The sequence below is a fragment of the Tamandua tetradactyla genome, chromosome 1, assembly GCF_023851605.1.
Source record: "Tamandua tetradactyla isolate mTamTet1 chromosome 1, mTamTet1.pri, whole genome shotgun sequence".
NCBI classification, from domain to species: Eukaryota; Metazoa; Chordata; class Mammalia; order Pilosa; family Myrmecophagidae; genus Tamandua; species Tamandua tetradactyla.
In genome coordinates, this window is record NC_135327.1 from 223980420 (window position 1) to 224000920 (window position 20501).

A 20501-nucleotide genomic window follows, 5' to 3' on the forward strand; every position below is an offset into this window, starting at 1 on the left:
AAAAGAAATAAAAAGACAACAGAAAAATAAAGTGAAAACAGAAAAAAAATTATACATACCATACCCCTTACTCCTCCCTTTCATTGATCACTAGCATTTCAAACTAAATTTATTTTAACATTTTTCCCCCTAGTAATTATTTTTATTCCATGTGTTCTACTCATCTGTTGACAAGGTAGAGAAAAACAGCATCAGACACAAGGTTTTCACAATCACACAGTCACATTGTGAAAGCTTTATCATTATACAATCATCATCAAGAAACATGGCTACTGGAACACAGCTCTACATTTTCAGGCAGTTCCCTCTAGCCTCTCCATTACATCTTGGTTAACAAGGTGATATCTACTTAATGCATAAGAATAACCTCCAGAATAACCTCTCGACTCTGTTTGGAATCTCTCAGCCATTGACACTTTGTCTCATTTCACTCTTTCCCCTTTTGGTCAAGAGGGTTTTCTCAATCCCTTGATGCTGGGTCTCAGCTCATTCTAGGAATTCTGTCCCATGTTGCCAGGAAGGTCCACACCCCTGGGAGTTATGCCCCACGTAGACAGGGGGAGGGTGGTGAGTTTGCTTGTTGTGTTGGCTGGAGAGAGAGGCCACATCTGAGCAACAAAAGAGGTTCTCTTGGGGGTGACTCTTAGGCCAAGGTAGGCTTGACCTATCCTTAGTGGGGTTAAGTTTCATATGAACAAACCCCAAGACTGGGGGCTCAACCTATCGCTTTGGTTGTCCACACTGCTTGTGAGCATATCAAGAATTCAACTTGGGGAGGTTGAATTTTCCCCTGTTCTCACCATTCCCCAAAGGGGACTTTGCAAATACTTTTCCGCTCACTGATCAAATCACTCTGGGATTCATCGGGGCATCACTCTGGACAAACCAACAAAATTTCATGTCCTACCCAAGGTTTCATGTACTTATGTTGTTCAACAAAGCTATCTACATAAGTTATATTAGGAAATGCACTAGTTAAAATATAAATTTTGTACCAAATAAACATTTTTTGATTTAGTCTCACAAATAAGTTGAAATTTTAAAATATTAATTACCATTTATTTTCAGCACCCTGCAGTAATGACATTCCTTTGTTCTTCCTCATGCAAAAACATTTTTTTAAATTTGTACATTTAGTCACTGTCATTATACACTCTAGGCAATCCTAGATTATACTATCTCAATCTTTGTCATCTTTCTTTCTGATTTCATTTGTGCCCCCAGCCTTCCTCCCTCTATCATTCTCACATTCAGCTTTATTCATTGTTTTAACATAATTGTATTACAGTTAGGTAGTATTGTGCTGTCCATTTCTGAGTTTTTACATTCAGTCCTTTTGCACAATCTGTATCCCTTCAGCTCCCATTGCCCAATATCTTATCCTATTTCTATCTCCTGATGGTCTCTGTTACCAACAAAATTCTCCAAGTTTATTCACTAATGTCAGTTCATATCAGTGAGACCATACAGTATTTGTCCTTTTGTTTCAGGCTAATCTCATTCAGCATAATGTCCTTAAGGTCCATCCATGTTGTTACATACTTCATTCTGTCTTACAGCTGCATAATATTCCATCGTATGTATATACCACAGTTTGTTTAGCCATCCATCTGTTGATGGACATTTTGGCTGTTTCCATCTCTTGCTAACTGTAAATAATGCTGCTGTAAATATTGGTATGCAAATGTCCATTTTTGTCCTTGCCCTCATGTCCTTTGACATGAGGAGAATTTTTCAGTTCTATATGCTTCAGAGGAAGCATATAGTTGGGTCCCATTCCCTAATCCATTCTGCCAGTCCATGTCCCCCGATTGGGAAGCTTAATCCATCAGCATTCATTGTTATTACTGCCAAGACAGTACCCTCCTCTACCATTTTGCCTATTGGCTTTTATATGTCCTTCAAATTTTCCTTCTTTTTACCTTTACTCATAGCCTTCCTTTCTACACTCTTCTCCATACCTCTTTCTTCTGCCTTCGTATCTGTCTCTAGTGCTCCCTGTAGTATTTCTTGCAGAGCTGGTCTCTTGGTCACAAATTCTCTCAGTGATTTTTTTGTCTGAAAATGTTTTAATTTCTCCCTCATTTTTTAAGGACATTTTTGCTGGATATAGAATTCTTGGTTGGTAGTTTTTCTCTTTTAATAATTTAAAGATATCATCCCACTGTCTTCTTGCCTCCATGGTTTCTGTTGAGAAATCTATGCATAGTCTTATTGGGCTTCCCTTGTATGTGATGATTGCTTTTCTCTTGCTGCTTTCAAGATTCTCTCTCTCTCTTTGACCTCCGACATTCTGATTAGTAAATGTCTCGGAGTATGTCTAGTTGGATCTATTCTCTTTGGGGCACACTGCACTTCTTGGATCTGTAATTTTAAGTTTTTCATATGAGTTGGGAAATTTTCAGTGATAATTTCCTCCATTAGTTTTTCTCCTCCTTTTCCCTTCTCTTCTCCTTTTGGGACACCCACAACACATGCGCTTCATATTGTCCTTCAATTCCCTGAGTCCCTGCTCATATTTTTCCTTTTTTTGCCTATATTTTCTTTTTCTTGTCAGATTTCAGAGGTTCCGTCCTCCAGTTCACTAATCCTATGTTCTGTCTCTCGAAATCTACCATTGTAGATTTCCACTGTTTTTTTTAATCTCTTCTACTGTGCCTTTCATACCTATAAGTTCTGTGATTTGTTTTTTCAGACTTTCGGTTTCTTCTCTTTGTCCACTCCTTGCCTTCTTTATCTCCTCCCTCAATTCATTGATTTGGTTTTTGATGAGGTTTTCCATGTCTGTTCGTATATTCTGAATTAATTGTTTCAGCTCCTGTATGTCATTTGAATTGTTGGTTTGTTCCTTTGACTGGGCCATATCTTCTATTTTCCTAGTGTAATTTGTTATTTTTTGCTGGCAACTAGGCATTTAATTACTTTAATTAGTTTATTCTGGAGATTGCTTTCACTTCTTTTACCTAGGGTTTTCTTGCTGGATGAATTTGTTGTCTCTCTGTTCTTTGCCATTCAGTTCAGCTTTTTCTGGACCTCTAGCTTAGGTTTTGTTTAACAGAGGAGAATTTTTCAGTTCTTGTTTTCTTGTTTCATGCCCTGCTTGTACGGTGCCTTTTCCCCCCCACCCTGAGGAGGGTCTACATAGGTATTATAGACCCCAGCTGGATTTTCCCAGACCAAACTGGCCTCCTATCAGGAGGAAAGAGTCACCTGCATTGGTTTTCCCTGAGGGTGAGACCCAGCAGGTTGAGAGACTTTCCTGTGAAGTCTCTGGGCTCTGTTTTTCTTATCCTGCCCAATATGTGTTGCTTGTCTGCCTGCAGGTTCCACCACCATACGATGATGCAGTAGCTTTAACTTTGGCAGACACTTCCTACTGGGGGTGTAGGTAAGTGAAGAGAGGTTGTAGGCTGGTTCTAATGGCTTCAAATTACCAAGCCCTGATGTCTGAATTCCTTGTGGGAGGGATTCCACCTGAGTTGGGCTTCACTTCTCCCCTGGGGAAGGCACAGGCTTGAGACATGCCCTGAAAGGAGCTTGTTTCTGCCTATGCCTGGGGCAGTTGCAGCCTGAGATGTCCTGCTGCTGACTCCAGAGGCAGTCAAGCCTTTGTAGATACACAGCCACAAAAAGCTCTGTTTCCTTTTTTTTTTTTTCTTTTTCCATCAGCCCTGCCCCCTTGGCACCAGGGCAAAAATGAGCAACCTCCGCTTTGACCAGGTTCACTTGAGCTGGGGTCTATTTTTAGTAGTCAGAATTTGTTGATTAATGCCACAATTGGTGTTTGGTTTGGCACAGCCTCTGCTGCTGTTAAAGTCTCTTTCCTTTCCTCTCTGGGAAGCAGCCTGTGGGGGAGGGGTGCTGGCCAGCTGTGGCTTGGGGAACTCACGATTCTGGGGAGGTTCACAGCCGGTCCAGCTGGTCCAGACTGAGGTACGCTGTGTGTCCGGTTACTGACGTGGCCCCAGGAGCTGTTCTGTACTCTCTCTGGTTATTTAGTAGTTGTTCTGGAGGCTGAACTAAAATGCGCACATTGCTAAGCCGCCATCTTGGCCCAGAAGTCCAGTCATGGCTTTTAATATTTCTTGTAGGGCTGGTCCCTTGTTGAGAAATTCTGTCAGGATTTGTTTGTCTGTGAAAATTTTAATTTCTCCCTAAGTTTTGAAGGACAATTTGGTTGGGTACAAAATTCTTGGCTGGAAGTCTTTCTCTTTCAGGATCTTAAATATATCACTCCATTGTCTTCTCACCTCTATAGTGCCAGTTGAGTAACTTAACTCAGTCTTATGTGGTTACCATTGTATGTTGAAATCTGTTCTAGTTTGCTAGCTGTCAGAATGCAATATATCAGAAATGGAATGGCTTTTAAAAGGGGAATTTAATGAATTGCTAGTTTACAGTTCTAAGGCCCAGAAAATGTCCCAATTACAACAAGTCTATAGAAATGTCCAATTTAAGATATCCAGGGAAAGATACCTTGGTTCAAGAAAGCCAGTGATGTTCAACGTTTCTCTCTCAGCTGGAAGGGCACATGGCAATTATGGTGGTGCCTGCTGGCTTTCTCATGGTTCTACAAAAAGGGACTCTCTCCAAAACATTTCCTCTTTTAAAGGATTCCAGTAAGCAACTCCACCTTCAATGGGTGGAGACACACCTCCATGGAAATCATTAATCAAAAGTTAGCAACCACAATTGGGTGGGTCACATCTGCATGAGAACAATCAAATGCTCCCACCCAGCAGTATTGAATGAGGATTAAAGGGCATGGCTTTTCTGGGGTCCACCACAGGTTCAAACTGGCACATATATAGTAGATTGTTTTTCTCTGGCCACTTTCAGGATTTTCTGCTTCTCTTCAGCATTTGGCAGACTGATTAGTATGTGTCTTGGGGAAGGTCTATTTTGATTTATTCTATTTGGAGTTTGTTGAGTGTCTTTGATTTGCATATTTATGACCTTTATAAGGGTTGGGAAGTTTCCCCCCATTATATCTTCAACAATCTTCCTGTCTTTTAGTCTTCTCTTCTCCTTCTGGGACATCATTGATTCTTATATTGAGCACTTTGTTTTGTCCATCATTTCCTGGAGATCCAGTTCAAATTTTTCCATCTTTTTTTCCATTTGCTGTTTGGAGTCTTCAAAGTTAGTTATTCTGTCCAATAGTTCACTTATTCTTCTGCCTTTTCAAATCTGCTGTTGTGTGTCTCTAGTATGTTTTTTCATTTGTTCTATATCATCTTTAATCTCTGTGATATCTGCTATTTTTCTATTTATTTTTTCAAATTCCTCTTTATGTTCTTGTAGTGTTTTCTTTATCTCCTTTATGTCATTAGCCATCCATTTATTTAGTAAAGTTATATGAACATATTTGATTAGTTGTTCTAACATCTCCTCTGGTGTTTTAATTTGGTTATATGCTATATCTGTCTGCATCATGATATGCTTAGTGATCTTCTGCTGTCTTTGCAGCATATAAATGTCTTGATTGGTTTTCTTTAGAAGTTGATTTCCTTCAGTAGTCTAAAGCCTAGTATTTGCCGGATGGATGTGGAGCAGCATGCAGGGTGCGGGTCAGGGCACAACAGAGTGGTGATACATTGTAGCACATGTGTAGGCAAAGGTTGGATATGCTACACTGGTACCTATGAACGTGAGTGCCCAGTGGCAGATAGGATGTTGCTGCAATGGTGCACGGGTCTGCAGGGCTGTGCCCTGGTGGACACTGGTCTAGGGTGTGGGGCACTTTGTTCACATGCAAAGAACTCAGGGCAGTGGGTCAGCATTGGGCCTGCATGGGCTGGGTGTGGATGTGGCCTGTCTGCATGGGTTAGTGCTTTCCCAGAGCTGGGAGCATGACTGTGGGCCATGCACATTTGCAGATCTGGGAGGGCCAAAAACTGATGTATATGTATGCAGAGCTCGGGGGGTGGGGGTGAGGTTGTATGGGCTGGGAGCAGGTGTAGCCTGGATATGGAGGTATGGGTCCACAGCGTTTATGTGCTGCACACCACCTGCAGGAGGTCAGGCTTTGAAGGGGCGGGGTGAGACTACACTTTTGCAGGAGATGTGGGTTGGGCTGGAGCAGATGTACGTGCGCTTGAGGTGGGGGTGTGGGGCAGGTATGTGTGCTGGGAGTTAGTGTGGCAGGGGTGCTTTGGAGCACAGGGAGGGGCCAGGTGACAGGGTTCAGGTGCATGGGGTGTAGGGTAAGTTGCAGGTTGCAGGGCTGTGCCAGTGAGAGCAGCATATTCAAGGAACACAGCTTGGCTTACTTCCTAGTCCCTGTTTCCCCATGTGTGCCCTCCTGCTTTGGTGTTAGGCTGTTTGCACCAGTCAGATGGTCTCCAGTTCTCTATTTCTCAGCTCCTCAGCTTTTGCACTAGCCTTTCCTATTTGGTTCAGAAGACTCTCCTGGTTCACTTACACTCTGGAATCACCATCTCAGTCACTCTCCTCTCCATTCTCTAGCTGTTTTTTGGAGCTTGGGTGAACTTGACCTATCCTATCGTGCCATCTTCCTGGAACTTCTTCTCCCTCATTTTTTTTTTCTGTCCTGGGAAGTCCCAGGAATTGAACCTGGGTCTCCCGCATGGTAGGTGTGAATTCTACCACTGGGTCACCGTTGCACCTCTCTCTCTCTCTCTCTCTCTCTCTTTTGCTTGGGCAGGCTCTGGGAATCGAGTCTGGGTCTCCAGCATAGCAGGCAAGAACTCTGCATACTGAGCCACCCTGGCCCTCCCTCCCTCATTTTTGAAAGACAGTTTTCCTGAATATAGAATTCTTTGTAGGCAATTTTTTTCTTTTATCATCTTAAATATATCATCCCACTGCCTTCTTGCTTCCATGGTTTCTGCTGAGAGATCACAGTTAGTCTTATCGAGCTTCTCTTGTATGTGATGAAACGTTTTCTTCTTGCTGCTTTCAGAAGTCTCTCTATGTCTTCGAGATTTGATGATCTGATTGCTTAGTGTCTTGAAGTAGTTCTATTTGAATCTATTCTGTTTGGGGTATGCAGCACTTCCTTGGACCTATAATTTTATGTCTTTCATAAAATTGAGAAATTTTCATTGATTATTTCCTCCATTATTCTCTCTGTCCCCTTCCCCTTCTCTTTTCTTTCTGGGACACCCAAAACACATATATTCATGCACTTTATCTTGTCATTCAGTTTCCTGGATCCTGCTCAAATTTTTCCATTTTTTCCCCATCTGTTCTGTGTGTAGAATTTCAGGCATCCTGTTTTCTAGTTCACTGATTTTTCTTCTGCTTCTTCAAATCTGCTGTTGTATGTTTCTATGTTTTTTTTCCATCACTGCTTTTGTGACTCTCATTCCCATAAGTTCTGCCATTTGTTTTGTCAAGCTTTCAAGTTCTTCTGTATGGACACCCTCTGTTTTTTTTATATCCTTCATATCTGTTTTACTAATTTTACTAGCTTACTAATGCTGCCAGAATGCAACATACCAGAAATAGAATGGCTTTTATAAAGTGGATTTATTAAGTTACAAGTTTACAGTTCTAAGCTTTAGAAATATCCAAATTAAGGCATCCAGAGAAAGACACCTTGACTCTAAATAGAGGTTGAATAGTGTCTGGAATTTCTCTGTGAGCTGGGAAGGTATGTGGCTGGTGTCTGAGGTCCCTGCTCCTGGTTCATTGCTTTGTGCTTCTGACTCCAGTGGCTTCCTCTCAAGGTATCTGTGGGCCTTCACTTAGGTTCTCTCCAGGGAAAATCTCTGGGTTCTGGCTTTCTTAGCAATTTATCAGAAGGCACATGGTGACATCTGCTGGGCTCTGGTTTCTAATGTACTCCAAGCATCTCCAGATTTCTGCATCTAGACTATCTTCAAAAAGGCTCCCTATGTTGGCTATTTTAAGGACTCCAATAAACTGATAAGGGTCTACCTTGAATGGGTGGAGCCACATCTCCATCTAATCAAGAGGTTACACCCACAATTGAGTGTATTACAGCTCCATGGAAACAATCTAATCAAAGGTCTCACCCACAAGTGGTTGTGCCACATCTTCATAGAAACAATTCAATTAAAGTTTCCACCCCAAAACAACAGGTCTGCCCCCCCACAAGATTGTATTAGGATAAAGAACATAGCTTTTCTGTGGTACATAGCAATACCAAACTAGCACCATGTCTTTTTCCATATTTTCCTTCAACTCACTGAATTGATATAGAAGATATGTTTTGTTTTTTTAAAAATTTATTTATTAACTAAAAAAATAAGAAACCAAATAAAACATCAACATACATAATCAGTAATTCACAATATCATCACTTAGTTGCATATTCATCATTTCTTAGAACATTTGCATTAATTCAGAAAAAGAAACAAAAAGACAATAGAAAAAGAAATAAAACGCACACAGGAAAGAAAAAAAAGGTTATACCTACTCTACCCCTTACCCCTCGCTTTTAGAAGATCTGTTTTTAACATCATTAATTAATTGTTTCAATTCCTGATCTCAGTTGAGTGTTAGTTCATTCCTTTGGTCGGATCATATCTTCATTCTTCCTGGTATGATTTTTAATTTTCTACTGGTGTTGAGGCATCTGATTTTCTTGCTTACTTTGTTCTAGAGATTATTTTATCTCTTCTGTCTAGGGTTTTCCTGTTGGTTGGATTTATTCTCTATCTGTTTGCCTCTCTCACAAGCCAGTTGTAATATTTGCTCTGCCCCCCAATCTTCCCCCAAAACTAGGCACCGACAGTGGCCTGCCTCAGGGATGGGAGCAGGCACTGGGCCTCCAGCAAAGTCTCTGTTTGTGGACAAGACAAGTCTGCTGTCTCTCAGTGGAGCTCTGTTTTCCACCATCCTGCAAGACCCGGGTTTGTTTTAGGGCACTGCCTTAACAGTTGGGTCATATGTGTTTCTCAGCCAAAACAGGGGTGGTGTTCTAGTTTGCTAGTTGCTGGAATGCAATATACAAGGAATGGAATGGCTTTTTAAAAGGGAAATTTAATAAGTTGCTAGTGTACACTTCTAAGGCAGAGAAAATGTCCCAATTAAAACAAGTCTATAGAAATGTCCAATCAAAGGCATCCAGAGAAAGATACCTTGATTCAAAAAGGCCGATGAAGTTCAGGGTTTCTCTCTCAGCTGGAAGGGCACTTGGCAAACATGGTGGTGTCTGCTGGCTTTCTTGTGACTCTACAAAAAGGGGCTCTCTCCAAAATGTTTCCTGTTTTAAAGGATTGTAGTAAGCAACTCCACCTTCAATGGGTGGAGACACATCTCCAAGGAAATCATCTAATCAAAAGTTACTACCCACAATTAGGTGGGTCACATCTCCGTGGGAACAATCAAAATGCTCCCACCCAGCAATATTGAATGAGGATTACAGGACATGGCTTTTCTGGGGTCCACCACAGATTCAAACTGGCACAGGTGGGTTCCCAACCAGGGGTTCTAGGTCTGCTCCAGTTGGCCTGAAATAATTTTTGGGGTAATCTCTGAAAAAGCCCTTCAATTCACTTGCACTTTCTATTTTGCCCAGCAGAGTTTGCTGTTTGATAACTTAATTTCATTCAGCACACTGGCTGTGGCTCTCCAGGTTTGGCTAAAAAAGCAAGTTTCCTATTCCCTCTCTTTGCTGTCGAAAATCTGGCTCAATATGAGTGTGCGACCCCCACTTTATTTATGGCAAAATATACTCCCAGCTGTCTCTGTCTTTAGCCTTCCCCCACACAGGGACTATCTCTGACCTTATCTTCTCAAACTAACTTTCTTATTATTGTAAATCAGCCTGTTTCTGTTTGAATGCTGTAAAATGCTTGAAATGTCTCTCCAGTTCAGGGAGAAAGATTTGAGGACTGTCTCCCCCATCTTTGCAAGGAGAGACTCGCTAAATACATGTTTTCTCTTCTCAAAATCCTGGTGTATACTGATGGACTCTGTGCACATTGGGTGAGGACTCACTTTTGAGCCAGAACAACCTTGTTCCCACCACTTGGCTGAATGCATTCATTAAGTGTAATAGCTTTGCTTTAGATTTTTCAGGACTTTTTAAGTGTAGAATTATGACATATGCAACTAGTGGAAGTTTTATTTCCTCCTTTTGAATTTTGTTGCCTTTTATTTCTTTTTCTTGCCTAACTACTCTGGCTAGAACTTCTAGCACAGTGTTGAATAACAGCAGTGACATTGGGTATCCTTGTCTTGTTCCAGATCTTAGGGGGAATGTTTTCAGTGTTTTGCCAATAAATACAATGTTTGCTGGTTTTTAAAAAATATATGCCCTTCACTATGTTGGGTTTCCTTTTATTCCTATTTTTCAAAGTGTTATTATCAAGAAAGGATACTGGATTTTGTCAAATGCCTTTTCTGCATCAATTGAGATGATCATGTGGTTTCCCCCTTCATTTTGTTAATATGGTGTATTACATTAATTGATTTTCTTGTGTTGATCCACTGTTGCATACCTGGGATAAAACCTATCCAATCATCATATATAATTTTTAAACATATTCAGATTTGATTTGCAAATATTTTGTTAAGGATTTTTGCATCTATGCTCATAAGAGAAATTTGTCTGTAACTTTCTTTTCTTCTAGTGTTATTATCTGGGTCTGATATTAGGATGCTGTTGGCTTCCTAGAATGAGTTAGGTAGTATTCCCTCCTCTTTAGTTTTTTGAAAGAGTTTGAGCAAGATTAGCATTAATTTTTCTTGGAATAATTGGTAGAATTCACCTGTGAAGCCATTTGATCCAGAGCTTTTCTTTTTGGGAAGTTTCTGTTGACAGATTCAGTTACTTTTCTTGTAATTGTTCTGTTGAGATCTTCTATTTCTTCTAGAATTAGTGTATGTTGTTCGTGCATTTCTAGGAATTTGTCCATTTCACCTAAGTTGTCTAATTTGCTGACATATTGTTGTTCATAGTACCTTCTTATAATCCTTTTTACTTCTGTGGGGTCAGTAGTAGTGTACCCCCTCTCATTTCTGATTTTATTTATTCTCATCTTCTCTCCTTTTTCTTTTTCACTTTAGCTTATGGTTTGTTAATTTTACTGATCTTCTCAAAGAAGGTGAAACTGATTGGATTACCTCATTTGTGGGAGATGTGCCCTACATTGATCATAGATGCAATCCACCACAGGAGCAATCAAGTGACTGATGATTTGATAAACCAGCCTTATAGTAAATCAACCAGCTAGGAAATATTCTTGCAGTAACGGTTAGGCCAGAGCTTTGCCTGACCAGACAACTGGACAGCATCACCTGGCCAAGTTGAAACCAGAACCTAACCATCACAGCCACCTTGCATGAGAATGGGGGGTGTGCACTGGCAGCTGCTGTGGGAGAGAGAAACTCACTGTTCTTTATGGTGGTTTATCAGCATTTTCCCCCCAGTCTTTCCTCGATGCTGGACAGTGTTATTCTGGCCTTTGAAAGCCCAGAACATTTGTTCCAGACAGTTCATCCTGTGTAATAGCTATTTTGGTGGAAGGACTGAGTCCTGAAGCTACCTTCTCTGCCATCTTCCCTGGAAATTCTCCCAGACATTCACTTTCTAAACATTTCCATATTTGAATTTTTTTTTTACCACAAGCACAAAATAACTTTGTATTTGAAAACTGAGGTTTTGAGCAGAGTAGTTTGCTTTCATTAATTTCAAGATTAATCCTTGATTGGTTCTAAAATTTTTGAGTTATGAAACAAATCCACAATAGTTTCTACCTGTAAAAATTTGAAAACATTGTATCAAAGACCTACCAAAGTCATTTCAATTTAAAAAAAAACACACATAAAAGGTCTAAATTTAAGTCATTCATTTGTTCAACAAATACTTGTCAAGCATCAGCTATGAATGAGGCATTATGCTAGAAATGCATGTTATAGGTGAAATTGCCAATTCAAATTAATACATAAATTTGTTCTCAAACAATTCTGTAATTTGACAATGTGTGTTAAAGATTTTAACTGGTTTTAAAGTAGTTAATCTTTAGCTATTATCTCCCTTTAGAAATAAAGACCCATTGCTTGTTGCTGCTACTTGCAGTGCTTGATGATAAAGCTACATCATCAGTGTGCTAGTTTAAAGGATGATGTGCCTTAGAGAAGCCATGTATTAATCCTGATCTATCATGTGGAGGCAGCCATTTCTTTTAATCCCTATTCAATACTGTAGGGTGAAAACTCATTAGATTATCGCCACAAAGATGTGTCTCCCCAATTGTGGGTATTAGCTTTTGATTAGAGGGAGATGTGACTCCACCCATTCCAGGTGGGTCTCCGTTAGTTTACTGGAATCCTTTAAAAGAGGAAGCATTTTGAAGAAAGTTTCAGAACGATGAGAGAGCCACGACAGAGCCATGAGAACCACAAGAGCCCACACAGCCAGAGACCTATGGAAATGAAGAAGGGAAACACCCCAGGGGAGCTTCATGAAACAAGAAGCCTGGAGAGAAAGCTAGCTGACATTGCCATGGTTGGCATGTGCCTTTCCAGTTGAGAGAGAAACCCTGAACTTCATTGGCTTTTCTTGAGCAAAGGCAACCTCTTGTTGGTGCCTTAATTTGGACATTTTTATAGACTTGCTTTATTTGGGACATTTTCATGGCCTTAGAACTACAAATTTACGACAATAAATTTCCCCTTTTAAAAGCCGTTCTGTTTCTGGTATCACATTCCAGCAGCCAGCAATCTAGAACAGTTAGTTTGGAGAAAACTCTTTTACATCTTTTCATTAGCAGGAAGTGAGCATGAATCCAGTTTAACCATAAACAGATATAAGTGATTTATAGTAGAACTTAGAAATAATTGGGTGGAATGGCATTATTTGAGAAAAGCAAAGAATTGAATGTGTGAAAAATGGAAAAGGGGATAAAATCAACATAATTTGCAATGGTATGAATGAATCCCTGGAAAACCCAAGAGAATCAATTATTGCAAATAATTAGAGAATTCAGTAAGATTCCTAACACAAAATAAATATACAGAAATCAGTGGGCTTTCTCTTAGTCTTCCAGGGCCACTATATCAAGTCACGACATATAGGAGGTATTCACTTTGAAAGGATGTGTGTACCCTAGAAAAGCCATGTTTAATCCTAATCCCATTTTGTAAAGGCAGCCGTTTCTTCTAATCCCTATTCAGTACTGTATGTTTGAAGCTTTAATTAGATCATCTCCCTGGAGATATGACTCAATCAAGAGTGGTTGTTAAACTGGATTAGGTGCAGATGTGTCTCCACCCATTCCAGGTGGGTCTTGATCGGTTTATTAGAATCCTATAAAAGAGCAAACATTTTGGAGAAAGTGGGAGATTCAGAGACAGCGGAGAAGAACAACAGCCACGAGAAAGCCAGAACAGAGAATGCTGCAAAAGCATGAAGCAGAGAGCCCACCAGCCAGCAACTTTTGGAGATGAAGAAGGAGAATGCCTCCTGGGGAGCTGGATAGGAAGCTAGCAGACGACGCTGTGTTCACCTTGTGCCCATCCAGTCGAGAGAGAAACCCTGACCATGTTCACCAAGTTTGCCTTTCCACTTGAGAGAGAAACCCTGATCTTCATCAGCCCTCTGGAATCAAGGTATCTTTCCCTGGATGCCTTAGATTGAATATTTCTATAGACTTGCTTTAATTGGGATCTTTCCATGGCCTAAAAACTGTTAACTTGCAACTTATTAAATTCTCCTTTTTAAAAGCCATTCCATTTCTGTTATATTGCATTCTGGCAGCTAGCAAACTAGAACAGGAGGGTTTAAAACAACAGATATTTATTATCTCACAGTTCTGGAAGGCAAGAAGATGGGAAAAGGTGCTGGAAGGGCCAGGCTTTCTCTGAAGTCTTTCCTGGCTTCTAGCAGTGGTTGGCAATCCATGGAGTGCCTTGGGTTGTAGCATAACTTAACTGCTGCCTCCATCTTCACATGGCCATCGGCTCACTGTGTCTCTCTGTGTCTATTCTCTCCTTATAAGGGGATAATAATTCATTCATATTGGATTAAGGGCCCACATACTCCAGTATGGTCTCATTTTAATTTATAGTTCCATTTGCAGTGACCTTATTTCCAAACAAGGTCATATTCACAAAAGCCAGGGTTCAGGACTTCTACATATCTTTTTGGGGAACACACATCAATCCATAACAGGTTATATGTTTGATTAGTCATTTAGATTATCTAATGCTGCAGTTTTTAATGTGTACATTAGAATCTCCTGGGAATTTTAAGAAATACTGGTAGCTGGATCTTATCACTGGTTAATTAAGTCAGTCTCTCTGAGAGTGATTTTAATTTGCAATCATGCCTGGGAATGATGGCTATATTGAGGGAAAAAAGTGTCCAACACAAAAAAGACAAAACAGTTGGATATAAACCTTGCAGGAAAAGTGTAATGTCTAAATAAAGAAAACATTAAAATGCTATTGAGAAATAAAAAAGACAAAAAATGGCTTGAATCTATACCACAAAAATGCCTTTACTCCCTAAGACAACAAAAAATTCTAATGTGACCCCATTGTATCTAAACATCTTTATATTTGTATAGATATGGATGTTTTAATATAACATGTAGGTATACATTCAAATTAATTTTTTAAAGATTGTCACCCAATTACTCTATATTTCTTATTGAGTAATCCATCTTTCCCATTCATTTGAAATGCTGCCTTTAAAATATACTAATTCCTAGGTTAACAGTAACATTGCAATATGCTTCCATTAAATGTAACAATGCAATATACCAAAGCAAAATTTCAATAAGAGGGGGATATAAGGAAGGAGTATGGGATTCTTGGTGTTGCTGTTTCTCCTTTTTTAAAAATTTTATTTAAAAATTTTTTTATTCCACATTCTTTTCCCTGTTCTTTCTTTGTGGAAGAAATGGAAATGTCCTCATAGAGATTGTGGTGGTAGATGCACAGTTATGTGATTATACCAGGAACCACTGATTGCTTACTTAGAATGGATTGTATGGTGTGTGAATAAACCTGTTTAAAGATAAACGGAAAGATGCAAGTGCTGGAGAAAATGCGGAGAGAGAGAGATGCTCCTGTTCATTGTTGGTTGGAAGGTAGACTGGTGCAGCCCCCCTGGAGGGCAGGGTGGTGGTTCCACAGGACGCTAACTGTAAGGTTGTTATATGATCTTGCAACCCTGTTATCAGGTACATACATGGAAGAACTGAAAGCAGAGACAAAAATGGACATTTGCACACTGGTGTTTATGATGGCAATATTCATGACTCACAGTGGATTGTGGCTTAAGGGTACATCAACTGATGAACAGTGTGCCGGTTTGAAAGTATTATGTACCCCGGAAAGCCATGTTTTAATCTTGATTCAATCTTGTCAGAGCAACTGTTTCTTTTAATCCTAATTCAATATTGTAGGGCAGAAACTTTTATTAAATTATCTCCATGGAGATGAGACACATCCAATTGTGGATGTTATCTTTGATTAGATGGAAATGTGACTCCACCCATTCCAGGTAGGTCTTGATTAGTTTACTGAAGGTTTTTAAAAGAGGAAACATTTTGCAGAGAGTTCAGAGCAGACAGAGCCTACAGAAATGACAGAAGCTTCAAAACTGACAGAAACTTTACAGCAGAGATGACACCGATGCATCACGTGGAGAACAGAGACATGGATATTTGGAGATAGTTGGAGCCCAGCAAACGTTGCTATGAGATGTTAAGCAAACTAGAACCTAGAGAGGGCCAAGGGAAGCCAAGAGATGAAAGTCAGCCCTGGAGAAGTAAAGTGAGGAACCCCAACAGAAACAGAGGCTGAAAACAACGGAGCCCAGGAGCAAGGGATCAGCAGATGCCAGCCATGTGCCTTCCCAGCTGACAGAGGGCTTCCTGACCCATTGGCCTTTCTTGAGTGAAGGTAACCTCTTGTTGCCTTAATTGGACATTTCCATAGGCTTAGAACTGTAAACTTGTAACTTATTAAATTTCTGTTTTTAAAAGCTGTTCCAGTTTTGTTATATCATTCCAACAGCTTGCAAACTAACAGAAATAGGAAGTGAGAACTGTGGTGTATACATACAATGGACTATTAAGCAGATGCAAGAAGGAATAAATTTGTGAGGCATGCAACTAGGTGAATTAACCTTGAGGACAGTAAGTTGAGTGAAATGAGACAGAAATGAAAAGACAGGCAGTATAATGCCTCACTAATATGGACTAACTATAATGTGCAAACTCTGAGAATTGAACTCAAGAGCATAGCTGATCAGGGGAAAACTTACTGTAAAGGTTCCTAGACTGTTTTACAGAAGTCACATTTATGCCTGAGTTGTAACTTTTATTTCTAAATTCTGAAATGTGGAACACTTTGTATATAACCTGGTTGTTCCCCGGAAATTTGGGTATTTGTGTGATCTCAGACTCAGAGTTAGAGTTCTGCATTTATGAAAGTCAGCATTACCCCACACAGCAACTGTTAAAAATGCTGGAAAAAAGATCAGACTTCAATTAGAGAGATGGATGAAGCAGATCTGATTAGGGCTAAGGTAAATCAGACTAAGGGTAGAAAATGATATTGACTGTATTTTAAAACTTCAGCTTCTGTGTGAGACCAAAGGAAGGGATGTTTATTTGGTGCAAAATTTATGTTTTTTTGTAGCACGCTAACTAATTTAACCTGTAGGGTTAGCTCCTTCTAATAAAATAATTACATAGAACCATGAATTGGGAGTGAGATCTTGTTTGTTTGTTCGGGTCTGTGTGAGGCCTTGTCCAGAGTAATCTGGACAGAAGACAAAAAAATATTTACAAAGTCCTCTTGAGAGATTGGGGGAAAAGGTGGAAATATTAAACTTCCCTGCTTGGGGGAAGACTTGATATTCTTGCAAGCATTGGGGTCTACCAATTTGATAGGCCAAGCTCTTGTTCTTGGGGCTTGCCCTTATGAAACTTAATCCTGCAAACGTAAGCTAACCTTACTTATAATTATGCCTAAGAGTCACCCACAGAGAACCTCTTTTGTTGCTCATATGTGGCCACTTTCTCTACCCCAGCTCTTCAGGTGAGCTCACTGTCCTCCTCCCTACATGGGACATGACTCCCAGGGGTGTCAATCTCCCTGGCAACATGGGACATGATTCCAGGGGATGAGCCTGGCCCTGGTACCATTGGAGTGAGAAAGCCTTCCTTACCAAAAGTGGGAAGAGAAATGAAAGAAAATAAAGTTTCAGTGGCTGAGAGATTTGAAACAGAGTCAAAGGATCATTCTGGAGGTTATTCTTATGTTTTATATAGATACCCCTTTTCAGTTATTGGTGTATTGGGGTAACTAGAGGGAAATGTCTGAAATTGCTGAACTGTAATCCAGTAGCTTTGATGCTTGAAGGTGATTGTATAACTACATACCTTTTGTGGTGTGACCATGTGATTGTGAAAACCTGGTGACTGACTCTCCCTTTATTCAGTGTGTAGATAGATGAGTAAGAAAATAAATACAATAAATAAATAAACAGTAGGTGGAGTGGGAGGGTATGGGATGTTTTGGGTGTTCTTTTTCACTTTTATTTTTATTCTTTTTATTGTTTTTGGAGTAATGAAAATGTTCAAAAACTGATGGTGATGATGAATACACAAATGATACTGGGTACCATTGATTGTATATTTTGTATATTTATTTTATTTGAATATGTAATACATTCACATGATTGAATATTCAAAAGGCTCAACAAGTAGGCTTTGAAAGGATTTTATCTCACATCGGATCTCCAGCCTCCCAGAGGCAACAGATGTTATCACTTTCTTATAGGCCTTCTAGAGATTATATGTACAAACAGTTTTTTTACTTAAATAGATCACATACTGTTCTGCCTCCTTGTTTTTTTTTTATTTCTTTAACCACACATTCCTGAGATCGCTGCATATCATATATTAAAATGTCCTCATTGTTCTGGGGGTGTGAAGGTAGTTCAGTGGTAGAATTCTTGCCTGCCATGCCGGAGACCTGGGTCCAATTCCCAGCCCATGCACTTCCCAAACAAAGCAATCAACAAAAATATGGTATGATTATATGGTATGTGAATATATCTCAATAAAACTGCATTTAAATATATATATGTATGGAGGAGCACTAGGTTCCTCCATATTTTCAGGATCTGTTTTTAAACTTTTTAATCTTTTTTTTAAATCTGTTTATCTATTCATGTCATCACTAAATATTTTTTTTTTTTTTTTTTTTTTTTTTTTTTTTTAAAGGAAAGACAGAGAGAAGGAAGGATAGAAGGCAGGAAGGGAGGAAGAAAGGGAAACATCTTTTAAACATTTTCTTGTTTTATTGTATTTTGTTTCTCCGTTTTTGTTACATGGGCTGGGGCCGGGAATCGAACCGAGGTCCTCTGGCATAGCAGGCAAGCACTTTGCCCGCTGAGCCACCGCGGCCCGCCCATCACTAAATATTTTTAATTATAATAGCTTTTAAATATATTTTCATAACTAAAAGAACTAGTTTCCCTCATGTAAAGAAAACTTGTCATTGCAGTTTGTGGAAATAGTTAAAGATTGAAAACAATGTCTTTCTATAATTATGATACATCCACTTACAAGAATACCAGAAAGAACAATGAGGAAATTTTTTTTTTTGTATGCTGTACGGCAGGGTTTTATTTCATTCTTTTCCCATGTGAGTATCCCGTTATTGCAGCACCATTTGTTGAACTTTTATTTTTGTTGATTGCTTTGTTTGGGAAGTGCATGGGCTGGGAATTGGACCCAGGTCTCCGGCATGGCAGGCAAGAATTCTACCACTGAACTACCTTCACACCCCCAGAACAATGAGGACATTTTAATATATGATATGCAGCGATCTCAGGAATGTGTGGTTAAAGAAATAAAAAAAAAAACAAGGAGGCAGAACAGTATGTGATCTATTTAAGTAAAAAAACTGTTTGTACATATAATCTCTAGAAGGCCTATAAGAAAGTGATAAAATCTGTTGCCTCTGGGAGGCTGGAGATCCGATGTGAGATAAAATCCTTTCAAAGCCTACTTGTTGAGCCTTTTGAATATTCAGTCATGTGAATGTATTACATATTCAAATAAATAAATAAAATTAGGGAAAATTCAGGAGGTCAAAATTTACCCCTGTTTGCTCAAAACTCTTATACAATTCGCTAGGACTTAATTCCTTTCGATCTTGACCTTCCAAGAGCTGCTTTTATGTGAGCATCTACATAGACTTGATAGAGTGTGGTCCAGGTGTTTCACAAACTTTTTTGACTTTGTTGCAGAGTACGAAATATGTTTTCTTATACATTTATTATTTAAAACAAAAACTTCCATTGATTATTACCTTACTGTTGTGTTATGCCCGCTAATATTTTCTTGCCTCTTTTACTTTTTATAATCCTGGTCATGATGCATTATATCGATTTCTTGATCATAGGTATAGAGATTCATTTTGGAAAACACTAGTATATACTATAATTGAATATTTAGAAACATTTTTTACATTATTTCTCACTGATTTCTTTACTCAAATGAGAAAACATATGATACTGGTCAGTTTCAGAATAGCTAAGTCTAAAATTCTTCTGCATCATGTGTAGAAGATTGGAATAAGATACCTATACTGGTAATTTGCCACAAAGAAACAGGCATACATCTAGAAGCAAAGTGCAGTAAACAATGATCTATTCTTTTAAGGGAAAGTAAACAGACAAGGACTGAATCCCATCAACTGAAGTGGACTTTCTGAATTGTTTTGGCAGTGGAAGGTCTTCAGTGGACATTTTATTTAACTTGTCAAAGAATACTCCTGTACATAAAGGAGTTTATAATGCGCCTGATTTAAAAAAGGCTTGGGTTCAATTGTCATTTAAACTAGTGAGATGTTAAGCAGGGAGGCAAGTCCAGGGTACCTATCACTTCAGCAGAAATTTCAGTAAGTCGTAATTACATACATCCCTTCCCCTCAATTGCATTGGTGGGAATTTATGGAAGAGAACCTCTAAGGAAGGTTGAGAAATGTAGTTTACCTGGACGGTCTAGTGGCCAGTAGGAAGGAGAGAACAGATTTGTGAGGGCAAACAAGTTTTCATCACAAAAGCTTACATGCATTGTGTTACTTTGAAAATGTGCTGAATCCTTTACGGTATTTTTGTTACCTCCTTTATTACTTTGAAGGCATAGGTTCTAGCAAGATTATGTAATTTACTTAGGGCCACACAGCTGGTGGATGGCTGAGGTTAGATTTAAAATAAACAAGGGGAGGGACTTCCAGAATGGTGGAGAAGCGACCTCAAAAACTTGCTGATAAAAGCAATAAACAACAAAAATTGCCAAAATCAACTTTTTCACAACTCTGAAAACCACAAGCTTGCAACAATCTGAGGAGCACTTATTCAAGAAAAATAGCTGAAACTCAGTAAGAACAGCAAGTTTTGTGGCGTTTTCATTTGTTTTTCTTCCCTCTCTCCCTCTAGCTCCACAGCAGCCTCTTGAAAACCGACAGCATCACAATCACGACAGCTGTGAAAAGCCAGCAGCTTAGCAGCCACTTGGAGAGGAAAGACAGGT